Raw genomic sequence first — 15000 nt, forward strand, 5'->3', positions numbered from 1 at the left:
GCTGCTAGCTATGAGGCTAGGAAATGTTCTTTAGCATAACACAAAATTCACCTGATTTACTGCAGGCTAATACAAATGCTTATCATTTACATCATTTACTTACAAACGATGGTTTCTTGAGCTCTCATAAGCCAAATATACAGAGAATAGACTGTAGCCACGCAGGGAGAGGTAAAGACTGCTGATACAAAATGTGGTCGAAGAGAAAACTAAACATGCAGACAGAATGGATGCCGTAACCTTAACTACGAAAACAACACAGCTTATTCTAACTGCTACCTAATGTGGCCACTAGGCGGAGCTCTAAGAGCAGACATTACAGAGTTTATTTCTTTATTTATTTCTCTTCTTGTTTATTTCTACATGCCTCTGTTCCTGAGAAATCCCAAGCTAAACACTGGCTAGTTTTCATCAAAATCAATGTTTTTTTTTTCTAGAAAAGGAGCGTCTTTTATGAAATAAAATGTTTGAGCCTGTGACTCTTCTGACACTGAAGAAATGTAGAAAGGTGGACTCATCCAGCGTAAATGCACCTGTAGCAATATCTTTTTCTTCAACTTTTTCAGCAGTATTTGGCACTCTACACTTGGGAACAAAAATTGCAATATCAAGAGTGTCCTAGACAAAACTAGACTAAACTTAAAAAGTTTAAAGTTGTTAACTACCGTAAATAGATTATTTGACCAGGACTCTTAACCCCAGTGCTCCTAATGAGGACACTTAACCCCAGTGCTCCTGATGAGCAGGACTCTTAACCCCAGTGCTCCTGATGAGGACACTTAACCCCAGTGCTCCTGATGAGGACACTTAACCCCAGTACTCCTGATGAGCAGGACTCTTAACCCCAGTGCTCCTGATGAGGACACTTAACCCCAGTGCCAGATGAGCAGGACTCTTAACCCCAGTGCTCCTAATGAGGACACTTAACCCCAGTGCTCCTAATGAGGACACTTAACCCCAGTGCTCCTGATGAGCAGGACACTTAACCCCAGTGCTCCTGATGAGCAGGACTCTTAACCCCAGTGCTCCTGATGAGGACACTTAACCCCAGTGCTCCTGATGAGGACACTTAACCCCAGTGCTCCTGATGAGGACACTTAACCCCAGTGCTCCTGATGAGCAGGACACTTAACCCCAGTGCTCCTGATGAGCAGGACACTTAACCCCAGTGCTCCTGATGAGCAGGACTCTTAACCCCAGTGCTCCTGATGAGGACACTTAACCCCAGTGCTCCTGATGAGCAGGACACTTAACCCCAGTGCTCCTGATGAGGACACTTAACCCCAGTGCTCCTGATGAGCAGGACACTTAACCCCAGTGCTCCTGATGAGCAGGACACTTAACCCCAGTGCTCCTGATGAGCAGGACTCTTAACCCCAGTGCTCCTGATGAGCAGGACACTTAACCCCAGTGCTCCTGATGAGCAGGACACTTAACCCCAGTGCTCCTGATGAGCAGGACTCTTAACCCCAGTGCTCCTGATGAGCAGGACACTTAACCCCAGTGCTCCTGATGAGGACACTTAACCCCAGTGCTCCTGATGAGGACACTTAACCCCAGTGCTCCTGATGAGCAGGACTCTTAACCCCAGTGCTCCTGATGAGCAGGACACTTAACCCCAGTGCTCCTGATGAGCAGGACACTTAACCCCAGTGCTCCTGATGAGGACACTTAACCCCAGTGCCAGATGAGCAGGACTCTTAACCCCAGTGCTCCTGATGAGCAGGACTCTTAACCCCAGTGCTCCTGATGAGGACACTTAACCCCAGTGCTCCTGATGAGCAGGACTCTTAACCCCAGTGCCAGATGAGCAGGACTCTTAACCCCAGTGCTCCTGATGAGGACACTTAACCCCAGTGCTCCTGATGAGGACACTTAACCCCAGTGCTCCTGATGAGGACACTTAACCCCAGTGCCAGATGAGCAGGACACTTAACCCCAGTGCTCCTGATGAGGACACTTAACCCCAGTGCTCCTGATGAGGACACTTAACCCCAGTGCTCCTGATGAGGACACTTAACCCCAGTGCTCCTGATGAGGACACTTAACCCCAGTGCTCCTGATGAGGACACTTAACCCCAGTGCTCCTGATGAGCAGGACTCTTAACCCCAGTGCTCCTGATGAGGACACTTAACCCCAGTGCTCCTGATGAGGACACTTAACCCCAGTGCTCCTGATGAGGACACTTAACCCCAGTGCCAGATGAGCAGGACTCTTAACCCCAGTGCTCCTGATGAGGACACTTAACCCCAGTGCTCCTGATGAGGACACTTAACCCCAGTGCCAGATGAGCAGGACTCTTAACCCCAGTGCTCCTGATGAGGACACTTAACCCCAGTGCTCCTGATGAGCAGGGCACTTAACCCCAGTGCTCCTGATGAGGACACTTAACCCCAGTGCTCCTGATGAGCAGGACACTTAACCCCAGTGCTCCTGATGAGCAGGACACTTAACCCCAGTGCTCCTGATGAGGACACTTAACCCCAGTGCTCCTGATGAGGACACTTAACCCCAGTGCTCCTGATGAGCAGGACTCTTAACCCCAGTGCTCCTGATGAGGACACTTAACCCCAGTGCTCCTGATGAGCAGGACACTTAACCCCAGTGCTCCTGATGAGCAGGACACTTAACCCCAGTGCTCCTGATGAGGACACTTAACCCCAGTGCTCCTGATGAGGACACTTAACCCCAGTGCTCCTGATGAGGACACTTAACCCCAGTGCCAGATGAGCAGGACACTTAACCCCAGTGCTCCTGATGAGGACACTTAACCCCAGTGCTCCTGATGAGGACACTTAACCCCAGTGCTCCTGATGAGCAGGACTCTTAACCCCAGTGCTCCTGATGAGGACACTTAACCCCAGTGCCAGATGAGCAGGGCACCTTGCATGGCAGCCTCATCCATCAGTGTGTGTGACTGGGTGAATGTGAGTCATGACATTGTAAAGCGCTTTGGGTGCTCGGAGGAGTCTACTAAAGCACTATAGAAATGGAGTCCATTACCAGTTTGTCCATCTTAGTTGTCTGCTGTTGTCCATCTTAATTAATTTGGCCACACTCACTCCTAAAGTTCTCGATGACAGTTGCTATGGCGCTAGTTTAACACTTTTTAGGGTTCACACACACGGGACTTCTGTGACATCACCGCTGGTCTAATCGGCTCGTGCGTTTTACCCAGAGGCAGCGGCGTCGAGTACCGAAGTGCAAATACGTAGAAATACTTACTTACGTAGAAATACTTACTTACGTAGAAATTCTGGGTATCTATACTTTACTGGAGTAATAATTTTTCAGTCAACTTTTTTTACATTATCTGTCATTTCTACTCCTTACATTTTAAAAATAGCCTCGTTACTCGTATTTCATTTCGGCTTGTTTTTGTTCTGAACCTATCCAGATCGCGCCATCCGGATAGAGTGAATTTGATTGTGTCTGGATGAGAAGTATAAACACATACCGTTCCGACACCCTATTGGTTTGTATATGATATACCATTCCGACACCCTATTGGTTTGTATATGACACCGTTCCGACACCCTATTGGTTTGTACAGTATATGATCCATCGCACCTGCACATGGCATAAATAACGTCACACTCCAGCAAGGACAGGCAGAGTGGCCCCAGTGGCTTTTGTCCTTAATGGCATTTCATTTTCTCCCCTTATTACTTTTACTCTGATACTTTAGGTAGTTTTGAAACCACTTTTACTTGAGTAAAAAGCTCGAGTTGCTACTTCAACTTCTACAGAAGTCTTTTTAAACCCTAGTATCTATACTTCTACCTGAGTAATGAATGTGAATGCTTTTGACACCTTGGCCCATATAGACAAGTGCTATTTCAAGAAAAAGTCCTTGTATATGGGTCTAGAGGCATTTCTTAGTAAAAGTTGGGAACAGGACTTTTTATCATAATTAACATGTGCTGAATCCAACTAGCCCTGTTCCCAAGCAGAATTTTGAGTTTTTGACCATCTAATTAGCATAAACAAAATGGCTGCCAAAATGGCGATTTTGGGCACTTTCTTCGGACGGGCATTATTATACCATGTAAATAAATTAATATTGTTCTGTGCATCTCAGAAATCTCCCGTGGGCAATAAATAAAAAGTAAAGGCTATGAAAAATATAAAAATGCAAAAAAACTATGATTATGCTAATTAGCCTTATTATCACCTTGTTATACTCTTGACTCTGTTTACGCTCCTCTCTGGCAAAGAGTGTGGCCTGACTAAACATCTTCTTCGTGGTGGGTGGACACATGTTTGGAGTTTAAAATCATTGGAGTTCCTTTGAACTAATCACGAACAACCGTAGAAATATCAGTAAAATATTTGCTATGTTTAAGTGGGTGGGATAGGGGCAAAATGTTCGCCTCCTTGTTGTCCCTGTGAAGGTTGCCATCGGCATGGACACCTCAACAGGCACAGGCAAGGAGGCACCGGGGGGGGGGGGGCGTTGATGGAGGGGTGTGAGGAACCAGTGATGCGCTGAGCAGTTTTCACCATCCTCAGCCGTGCTTTCCAGTCGGAGGCAGAGCTGTTGCCACCATACTGTGACACAGTTGGTGAGGATGCTCTCAATGGTGCAGCGGTAGAGGTTTAGAAGTTCACCAGGATCTGAGGAGAGAGGTTGTGTTCTTTAGTCTCCTCAGGAAGAAGAGATGCTGGTGAGCCTTGATCAAGGTAGAGGTGTTGAGGGTCCAAGAGAGGTCCACAGAGATGTGGACACCCAGAAACATGAACTGGTGACATGCTCCACCTCAGTCCTGTTGATGAGGATGTGTGTTTGTGTGCTAGCTTTTGACTTCCTGAAGTCCACAATGAGGTCTTTGGTCCTCTTGGTGTTGAGAGCCAGGTTGTTGTCGGTGCTCCGCGATGTGCTGGACCTCCTCCCTGCAGGCTGTCTCATTATTGTTGCTGATGAGAGCAATCACTGTAGTGTTGTCTGCAAACTTGACAATGGTGTTAGAGCCATGTACAGGTATGCAGTTGTAGGTGAAGAGGGAGTAAAGGAGGGCTCAGCACACGCCGGTGTTCAGGGTGAGGGTTGAGTGGGTGAGGTTATCTGCAGTCTGTTGACTAGGAAGTCCAGAATCTAGTTTCAGAGGGAGGTATTGATGTCCAAACTTAAACTTGAACTTGCACTAGTTAATTCAAGTTATTCATCTAGCTATTAATTCACAGGACATGCAATCAGTTTACTAACACAAATGTTATGAAGAAATATGGGTAACACTTTATGGTAAAGGTACATGAATTACCATGAATTCATGCATGAATTAATTCATGATTTATGCATTACTTCATTCCTTTATATCCTATGAATCATCAGTACTTGACATGAATTCATATACTCTCATTCATGATGACCTCATGTATGAACAACACCAACTCATTAGGTGTGATGGGTATATCATTATGATTTATGATTTCTTAAGCATGATCATCATGATTACATGAATTTTAGGATAATTGCTCATGCATTTATCATGTCTGTGGCCCCTCAAATAAAGTAGTGAATAATGACATGTGTTTAGAGAACTCCAAAGTTATGTTCAAATCAGAATTTGAACAGTGATGACCACATTTTTGGCAGAAAAATAAAGTCATGATCATGGTTAATAATACATCATAATTCATAATGATGTGCCCACCGTACCTAATACTTTAGTAATGTGTTCATGTATGAGGTCACAAATGACAAACTATGAACTCAGTAACTTCCTGATGATTAATTAGATATTAATGAATGAAGTAATACATAAATCATGAATTAATTAAAGTACCCTTACCGTAAAGTGTTACCGAAATGGGTAAAGGCCTGTGTAACTTACTCCGAGACTACATACATTACCAACCCAATTCGCTTCAATTATGTAATAAGCCATCGTCCCATCATGTTTCAAAGCTGCCACCATCATACCTGTGCCGAAGAAAACTGCTCCATCCTGCTTCAATGACTACCGCCCTGTGGCACTGACACCCATCATCATGAAGTGCTTTGAGCGGCTTGTCATGTCACATATCAAAGCCATTCTCCCCCCCACCCTGGACCCCTTCCAGTTTGCATACCGAGCCAAGCGGTCTACAGAGGATGCAATCTGCTCTGCCCTCCACCCAGCCCTCACCCACCTGGAAAAAAGAGACTCATATGTGAGATTGCTGTTTATAGACTTCAGTTCTGCATTCAACACCATAATACCACAACAACTCATCTGCAAACTTGACAAACTGGGACTCAGTACCTACCTCTGCAACTGGCTACTGGACTTCCTCTGTCAGAGGCCCCAAGTAGTACGTGTTGGCAACAATACCTCAAGCAGCATCACACTGAGCACAGGGGCCCCCCAAGGCTGCGTGCTCAGTCCGCTGCTCTTCACCCTGCTGACGCATGACTGCACTGCAACCTACAGCAACAATCACATAGTGAAATTTGCTGACGACACAACTCTGGTGGGTCTCATCACCAAGGGCGACGAGACTCAATACAGGTTGGAGGTCGACCATCTGACCACGTGGTGCAGGGACAACAACCTCCTGCTGAACGTCAGCAAGACCAAAGAGATTGTTGTTGACTTCCGGAGAGGTCACACCCAACACCTGCCACTGACCATCGACGGTGCTGTGGTGGAGAGAGCGAGCAGCACCAAATTCCTGGGGGTGCACATCAGTGAAGACCTCTCCTGGACCACCAACACTGCATCACTGGCGAAGAGAGCTCAGCGCCGCCTGTACTTCCTGCGGAAACTCAGGCGAGCAAGTGCTCCACCAGCCATCATGACCACATTCTACCGAGGCACCATCGAGAGCATCCTCTCCAGCTGTATCGCTGTGTGGGGCGGAAGCTGCACTGAATACAACAGGAAAGCCCTGCAGCGCATAGTGAACACAGCTGGAAGGATTATTGGTGCTTCACTCCCCTCCCTGAAGGACATTTACACCACCCACCTCACCCGCAAGGCGACCAAAATTGTGAGTGATGCAAGTCACCCCGCTCACAATCTGTTTGATCTACTGCCCTCTGGGAAGAGGTACAGAAGCCTGCGCTCCCGCACTACCAGACTCACCAACAGCTTCATACACCAAGCCGTAAGGATGCTGAACTCTCTCCCTCCTCTCCCCCCTCCACCCTCAGCTACATAACATCCTGGACATTGGACCCAAAATGGCCGCCTGCACTACTCCACTTGCACACTTGCACACTTGTACACTTTACAACTGGTGTTGTTGTCCTGAAAACACAACACTTCTGCTGCTCTTACATAACTTGCACCACTATGCCACTTTCTTCTTACTTAGGTCAAACAGAACTACCCAAGCCTTTTATTGGCCTGTTGTCATGAGCTCTCTCTCTGCCTGGTAACACGTGCTGATTGAAGTCTGATGACCTCCACCTGTTCCTGCTCTGCTCTGCCTCACCCTCGTTACCTACCAGCTGCACTGCATTCACCACTCATCATGCCCTCTATATAAAGCCTTGCTTTTCAGTCCACACTTGTCAGATCGTCTGCAACCAGCACCAGTTACCTGCCTGTTTTTGAAAACGCCTCTGACTCTTTGCCTGTGATCCCGGACCCGCTCGACTACTTCTGTGTTCTCCAGCCCCGGTAATCTTGACCTGCCTTCCGTCCCTCTTCTACGAATACCGCCTAGTCCTTGACTGTACTGCTGCTTCGTTTCAATTGCTGTTGTGTGTGTGTTTCCCCCAGGACTTCCCGGATCATCCAGCTCCTGCCATCGCTGTTCGGCTACTGGGGGAACACACACACGCAGACTCTTGGAACTCCTGTACCCCCCCCGGAACCCCTGAAACCCCCAACCCTTAAATAAACTTTTGAACGTGACGCTTTTGTGGTCCTCGTCCTGTTTGGTGTCTGACAGTACGATCTGACCAAACATGGACCCAGCGCACGGTCGAACCAGCATGGAAACCGACGAACCAGAACCACCCACCGCCATGCAACGCCTGGAAGAGACAGAGAGAGAGGTAAACCGCAACACTGCTGACATTGCCTCCCTACTTCAAGCCGGCTTGAGCCAGCGTCAGCAGTTCCAGCAGCAACAGCAACAACTTGCAATGATCATTCAACTTCTCACCAACCTTTCTCCTCTGCCTGCTCCCACCGGCCCAGCCCCAGCCAGCCTGCTCACCGGCCCAGCACCCGAGTCTCCTGCCCAGTCCACTGCTACCGTGGCTGCCGGAGCCCCAGAACCCAGGATCGGCAATCCAGAGCGGTTCAGCGGCGACCCAACCCAGGTACGGGCGTTCCTGACGAGCTGCCGTGTCCAGTTTACCCTGCAACCCAGGACTTTTGCCACTGAAGGGGCGAGGGTCGGTTACGTGATCACTCACCTGACGGGCCGAGCTCGACTCTGGGGAACGGCGGAGTTCGAGCGCCAGACCCCAGCATGTGCAACCTTCAACCTATTCGCAGAGGAGATGCTCAAGGTATTCGATTTGGAATCCACAATAGCCGAGGCATCTCGGATCCTGATGAGTATTCGCCAAGGCAGAAGGACTGTTGCGGATTACTCCATTGACTTTCGAACTGTGGCAAGTCGGAGCTCCTGGAACATGGAAGCATTGGTGGATGCTTTCCTCCACAGCCTGGCGGACTACATAAAGGACGAGCTGGTTTCCCATGATCAACCCCCCACTCTTGATGAAGCCATTGCTCTGGCTGTCCGCATCGACCGCAGGATCCAGGCCCGCCGTCATGAGAGAGGGCGCCAGAGTCCATCCACCAGCACACGGAGTGTCCCAACTGCCCTTCTGTCCGCACCTGCCACACCATCTAGCCAGCCGGACCAGTCTGAACCGATGGAGATCGGCCGCACCTCCCTAACCCCTGCAGAGCGCCAGCGACGCATCACCTCCAACTTGTGCCTGTACTGTGGTGGTGATGGTCATCGAGTCGCCACCTGTCCAGCAAAAGCCGGAGCTCACCAGATGTAGGAGGAATCTGGATGAGCTCAATGAACATTCAGCCCTCCATCAGCCGTAAACCCCTCATCCAAGTCTGTCTTCACCTGTCTGATTCCACCCACACCCTGGCAGCCCTGGTGGACTCTGGCGCAGAAGCAAACATTATTGACACAGGACTTGCTCGTCAGCTGGGCTTGGAAAGCCATCGCTTGTCCACTCCTGTTCCAGCCCGGGCCCTGGACGGTCACGTAATTGGCACAGTTACCAGCATCACAGCCCCCATCTCAATGATGGTGTCAGGAAACCACCGAGAGACCATCCGCTTCCACCTGCTCAGCTCTCCAGGCCAACCCCTAATCCTGGGCTACCCTTGGCTCCGTCTCCACAATCCTCGCCTCGATTGGGCCTCCGGAACTGTGAAAGAGTGGGGAAATGCCTGCCACCTGACCTGTTTGCGTGCTGCCTCGCTGCCCCCCGGCTCAGTACCCCCCAGCACTGCCCCCGACATTTCTAATGTCCCTGAATGTTACCATGGCCTCCGAGAGGTGTTCAACAAGACCAAAGCCACATCTCTGCCCCCACACCGTCCGTACGACTGTGCCATTGATCTCCTCCCTGGGACTGCTCCACCCAAAGGTCACCTCTACTCACTATCCCCTCCTGAAAGAAAAACTATGGAGGATTACATCAGGGACTCCCTGGCAGCTGGACTCATCCGCCCGTCTTCCTCTCCTGCTGGTGCCGGGTTCTTCTTTGTGGGAAAGAAAGATGGTTCTCTTCGCCCCTGCATTGATTATCGAGGTCTGAATGATGTCACAGTGAAGAACCGGTACCCTCTGCCTTTACTCACCTCTGCTTTTGAATTGCTCCAGGGATCCACTATTTTCACCAAACTGGACCTTAGAAATGCTTACCACCTAGTGCGAGTAAGGGAGGGTGACGAGTGGAAGACTGCATTCAACACCCACACCGGCCATTATGAGTACCTGGTAATGCCATTTGGCCTCACCAACGCCCCAGCGGTATTCCAGGCGCTGGTGAATGATGTTCTGCGGGACATGCTGAATAAATTCGTCTTCGTGTACCTGGACGACATCCTAATTTTCTCCAGAACTCTGTCCGAACACACCCGTCATGTCCAGCTGGTTCTTCGACGGCTCCTGGAGAACTCTCTCTATGTCAAGGCGGAGAAATGCGAGTTCCATGCTCAGACTGTGTCATTCCTGGGATACATCGTCGCTGAAGGCAATATCCAGATGGACCCCGCAAAGGTCTCGGCAGTTACCTCCTGGCCAGTTCCGGGGAATAGGAAGAAGCTGCAGCAATTCCTCGGTTTTGCCAATTTCTACCGGAAATTCATCCGGAACTACAGCTCCGTCGCCGCTCCCCTCACAGCTCTGACCAGCATCAAACACCCCTTTTTCTGGACCCCAGAGGCCAACACAGCCTTTCATACCCTCAAGGCCCGGTTCACCACTGCCCCCATCCTCCAGATGCCGGATTCAGACCGGCAGTTCGTTGTCGAGGTGGATGCCTCAGACGTGGGAGTCGGGGCCATACTCTCTCAACGGGCAGAGGAGGACAACAAGTTGCACCCCTGTGCATTTTTCTCTCGCCGGCTTTCACCTGCAGAGCGCAATTATGATGTTGGAAACCGTGAGCTGTTGGCTGTCAAGCTTGCCCTGGAGGAGTGGCGTCACTGGCTGGAGGGGTCCACAGTTCCGTTCCTGGTCTGGACCGATCACAAAAACCTCGAATACATCCGCAATGCCAAACGTCTTAACCCCAGACAGTCCCGCTGGGCCTTGTTTTTCACCAGATTCAACTTCACCCTGTCATACCGCCCAGGTTCTCGGAACACCAAGCCGGACGCTCTCTCCCGTCAGTTTCATAAGGATGACGCCCCTTCCCAGGAACCTGCATCAATTCTGCCCGATCCCTGCGTCGTAGCTGCCCTGACCTGGGATATCGAGGAGGAAATTCAAGAGGCCCTCCGTGACCATCCCAGTCCCAGTGCATGCCCAGACGGTCGTCTCTTCGTCCCAGATAATTTGAGGTCCCGGGTCATACAGTGGGGACACAACTCCCGCCTTGCCTGCCACCCGGGCTCTGCCCGCACCTGCCATCTCCTTGCCCAGCGCTTCTGGTGGTCTTCTTTGAGAAGGGATGTCCGAGAATTCGTCCGTGCCTGCCCCACCTGCAATCAGAACAAGTCCTCCACTCGGCCCCCCGCTGGTTTACTCCAGCCCTTGCCTGTGCCCACACGACCCTGGTCCCACGTCTCCTTGGACTTTGTAACTGGCCTCCCACCATCAGGTGGGATGACTGTCATTCTCACTGTGGTTGACCGGTTCAGCAAGATGGCACACTTCATTCCCCTCCCTAAACTGCCATCTGCCAGAGAGACTGCCCAGGCTGTTCTTGATCATGTCTTCCGTCTACACGGGCTGCCCAGGGATGTTGTCTCTGACCGAGGCCCGCAATTTACCTCTACATTCTGGAAGGAGTTCTGCCGTCTTCTAGGGGCCACAGTGAGTCTCACCTCTGGGTTCCACCCCCAGTCCAATGGTCAATCCGAGCGGGCAAACCAGGAGCTGGAGAAGGCGCTGCGGTGCATGGTTTCTCGCAAACCCCAGGCTTGGGCACAACAACTGATGTGGATAGAGTATGCTCACAACTCCCTCACCTGCTCTGCCACTGGTATGTCACCTTTCCAGTGTGTGTATGGCTACCAGCCCCCCCTGTTCCCCAGCCAGGAAGGAGATGTGTCCTGCCCGTCTGCCCTCGCCTATGCCCGCCGTTGCCGTCGTACCTGGTCACAAGCTCGTGCCACGCTACTCAAGTCAGCTGTCAGCTATGCCACTGGGGCTAACCGCCGAAGATCGCCGGCACCCGCCTACCGTGTTGGCCAGAAGGTGTGGCTGTCAGCCAAGGATCTCCCACTGCGGGTGGAATCGCGTAAACTGGCACCTCGATTCCTCGGCCCGTTCCCTATCCAGAGGGTCATCAGCCCAACCGCAGTCCGGCTCCAGTTGCCAACCTCCATGAGGGTGCACCCTACTTTCCATGTTTCGAAAGTCAAGCCGACGCATGAAAGCCCGCTGGTCCCCGTGCCGCTTCCTCCTCCTCCTCCTCGCCTCGTTGACGGTGGGCTGGTGTACACCGTTCGACGCCTGCTTCGGTCCAGACGGCGAGGTAGGGGCCTCCAGTATCTCGTCGACTGGGAGGGCTATGGACCTGAGGAGAGAACCTGGGTGCCAGCCAGTCGGATTGTGGACCGGACACTCATCGCCGACTTCCACCGTCTGCATCCTGATCAACCTGCAATCCGTAGGGGCCGCCCCAGAGGGGTCCCTAACCGTCCTGCCCGCCCGGCTTCCTGTCATGTGCCTGACCCTGACCCTGTCTCGGTACCTGTCCCGTCTTCTGTCCACGACCCTCCAGCTCCCTCCGAGGATGAGGATGTTCACTCGGACCGCTCGGAGGAATTCTAGCCCTCCACCGGCTCCCCTCCGCCCTCCCGACGTGGTGTCACTCTTGGGGACTTCTGGGGCCGTCCCTTAGGCGGGGGGTTCTGTCATGAGCTCTCTCTCTGCCTGGTAACACGTGCTGATTGAAGTCTGATGACCTCCACCTGTTCCTGCTCTGCTCTGCCTCACCCTCGTTACCTACCAGCTGCACTGCATTCACCACTCATCATGCCCTCTATATAAAGCCTTGCTTTTCAGTCCACACTTGTCAGATCGTCTGCAACCAGCACCAGTTACCTGCCTGTTTTTGAAAACGCCTCTGACTCTTTGCCTGTGATCCCGGACCCGCTCGACTACTTCTGTGTTCTCCAGCCCCAGTAATCTTGACCTGCCTTCCGTCCCTCTTCTACGAATACCGCCTAGTCCTTGACTGTACTGCTGCTTCGTTTCAATTGCTGTTGTGTGTGTGTTTCCCCCAGGACTTCCCGGATCATCCAGCTCCTGCCATCGCTGTTCGGCTACTGGGGGAACACACACACGCAGACTCTTGGAACTCCTGTACCCCCCCCGGAACCCCTGAAACCCCCAACCCTTAAATAAACTTTTGAACGTGACGCTTTTGTGGTCCTCGTCCTGTTTGGTGTCTGACACCTGTATTTGCACTAGTATTTTTATTGACTGTCTATGCACAATTTCAACCACATTTTGCTGCTCTTATTTTTTCATTATTATATGTGCCCTCTTATTTACTTATTTACTTACTTTTTTATTTACTTATTTACTTACTTTTTTGTTTACTTGAATGTTATGTTTGTCTGTGGACCTAAATTGGTAAAATATGTCTTGTCTTCACCGTGGGATAGTGAGAAACGTAATTTCGATCTCTTTGTATGTCTGGAACATGTGAAGAAATTGACAATAAAGCTGACTTTGACTTTGACTTTGATGTAAATGTAATGTAAATCAGGTTTTATGGCCAAGTATACTTGGGTATACAAGGAATTGGTCTCTGCATGTATCCTATCCATGAATTAGTGAACACACAGGTCACACATTGAAGCACACATTAACCTGGAGCAGTGAGCTGCCTTGCTACAGTGATGCCCGGGGAGCAGTGAGGGGTTAGGTGCCTTGCTCAAGGGCACTTTAGCCGTGGATGTGGGCATGGGAGACTAGTGCTCAACCTTTCCACCACCCACATATTTCCTACTGGTCGGGGATCGAACCGGCAACCCTTTGGTTTCAAGCCCGAAGACCTAACCAGTAAGCCACAATTTTAAACTTTACATTTCATTACTACACATCTTTCTTGACCCTCAAAAAACATAAGTCTCATTCTTCAAATACCGTGTGCCTGCTCAGTTATAACATTTTAACAATTACATTTTTCAAAGGTTTTTTCAGGTAATTAACATGGGCATAATACTAGATTTTTTTTCTTCTTTTCCACAACCTGTATCCTTGATCTATTGGCCAAGGGAGATTTCTGTGAACAATATGAATTAATTTACATGGTATAATGACATCCGCCCAATGAAAGTGCCCAAAATCTCCATTTTGTTTATGCTAATTAGATGGTCATAAACTCAGAATTCAGCTTGGGAACAGGGCTATTTGGATTCAGCACACCTTAATTATGTTAAAAAGTCCTGTTCCCAACTTTTACTAAAAAATGCCTCTAGGAAGCACATATCTCAAAAATATCACCTGTCTAATAGGGTTTCAGCTTGATCTCAGTTGCTGTCTTTCAAAAGTTTTCATATCAGCCACTAGAGGGCACTTCTATGTCCGTATTAGATTAGTGTTGACACAGATGACGTTTCAGAGCAGGTTTATCCCAGAAATACACCAATATTATGCTATTCATTTCTACAATTTATTTGAATATATGAATTAAATGATAAAATGACATTATGTACAAACATGTACAACTGTTAATGTTTCCTCCTTGTCATAAAAAAGACACACAGGTAGCAAATAGCCAATATCCCCACTGGAGAGCGTACGTATGTGCCCTGGGTCCTATGTTCCCCGCTTTGTATGGGACCGGGGAACATAGAACCCTAACCCCGAGCGGGTAACATAGGACCCGGGCCCCATAGGGATGACCCCCCCCCCCCCCCCAGGTCATGGGTTCCATCACACAGCTTGATTGACATGTGCCACTCAGGGTAAAGCCACTTACACTTACCCTGGTCTTAAAGGTACACTATGCAAGATTTTCACCTTAATATAAACTTTCTGAAGGTAAACAAACTTGTAATAGGCGAATCATTCACCTAGCCTAGCTGTACAGCATAGACGTAGCGAGTCACTACAGAGAAAACCAGCCATGCACCTTCGGAGAACGGCGGCCTGACAAATCTTGCCACATCGGGAGCGCCACATCGGGTTCGCTTCCAGTTTCTGGACGACTCCTCTAACAACTCCTCCTCCTGAGCCACCAGACGACTCCTCTACCTCCTGAGCCACCAGACGACACCTCTACCTCCTGAGCCACCAGACGACTCCTCTAACAACTCCTCCTCCTGAGCCACTGCCACCCACTGCTTATATCCAGCCCAATTGTTCATGTTCATGATTACTTAAAGTATGTCCTCAGT

This window comes from Alosa sapidissima, chromosome 6 (genome assembly GCF_018492685.1).
Source record: "Alosa sapidissima isolate fAloSap1 chromosome 6, fAloSap1.pri, whole genome shotgun sequence".
Classification (NCBI taxonomy): domain Eukaryota; kingdom Metazoa; phylum Chordata; class Actinopteri; order Clupeiformes; family Clupeidae; genus Alosa; species Alosa sapidissima.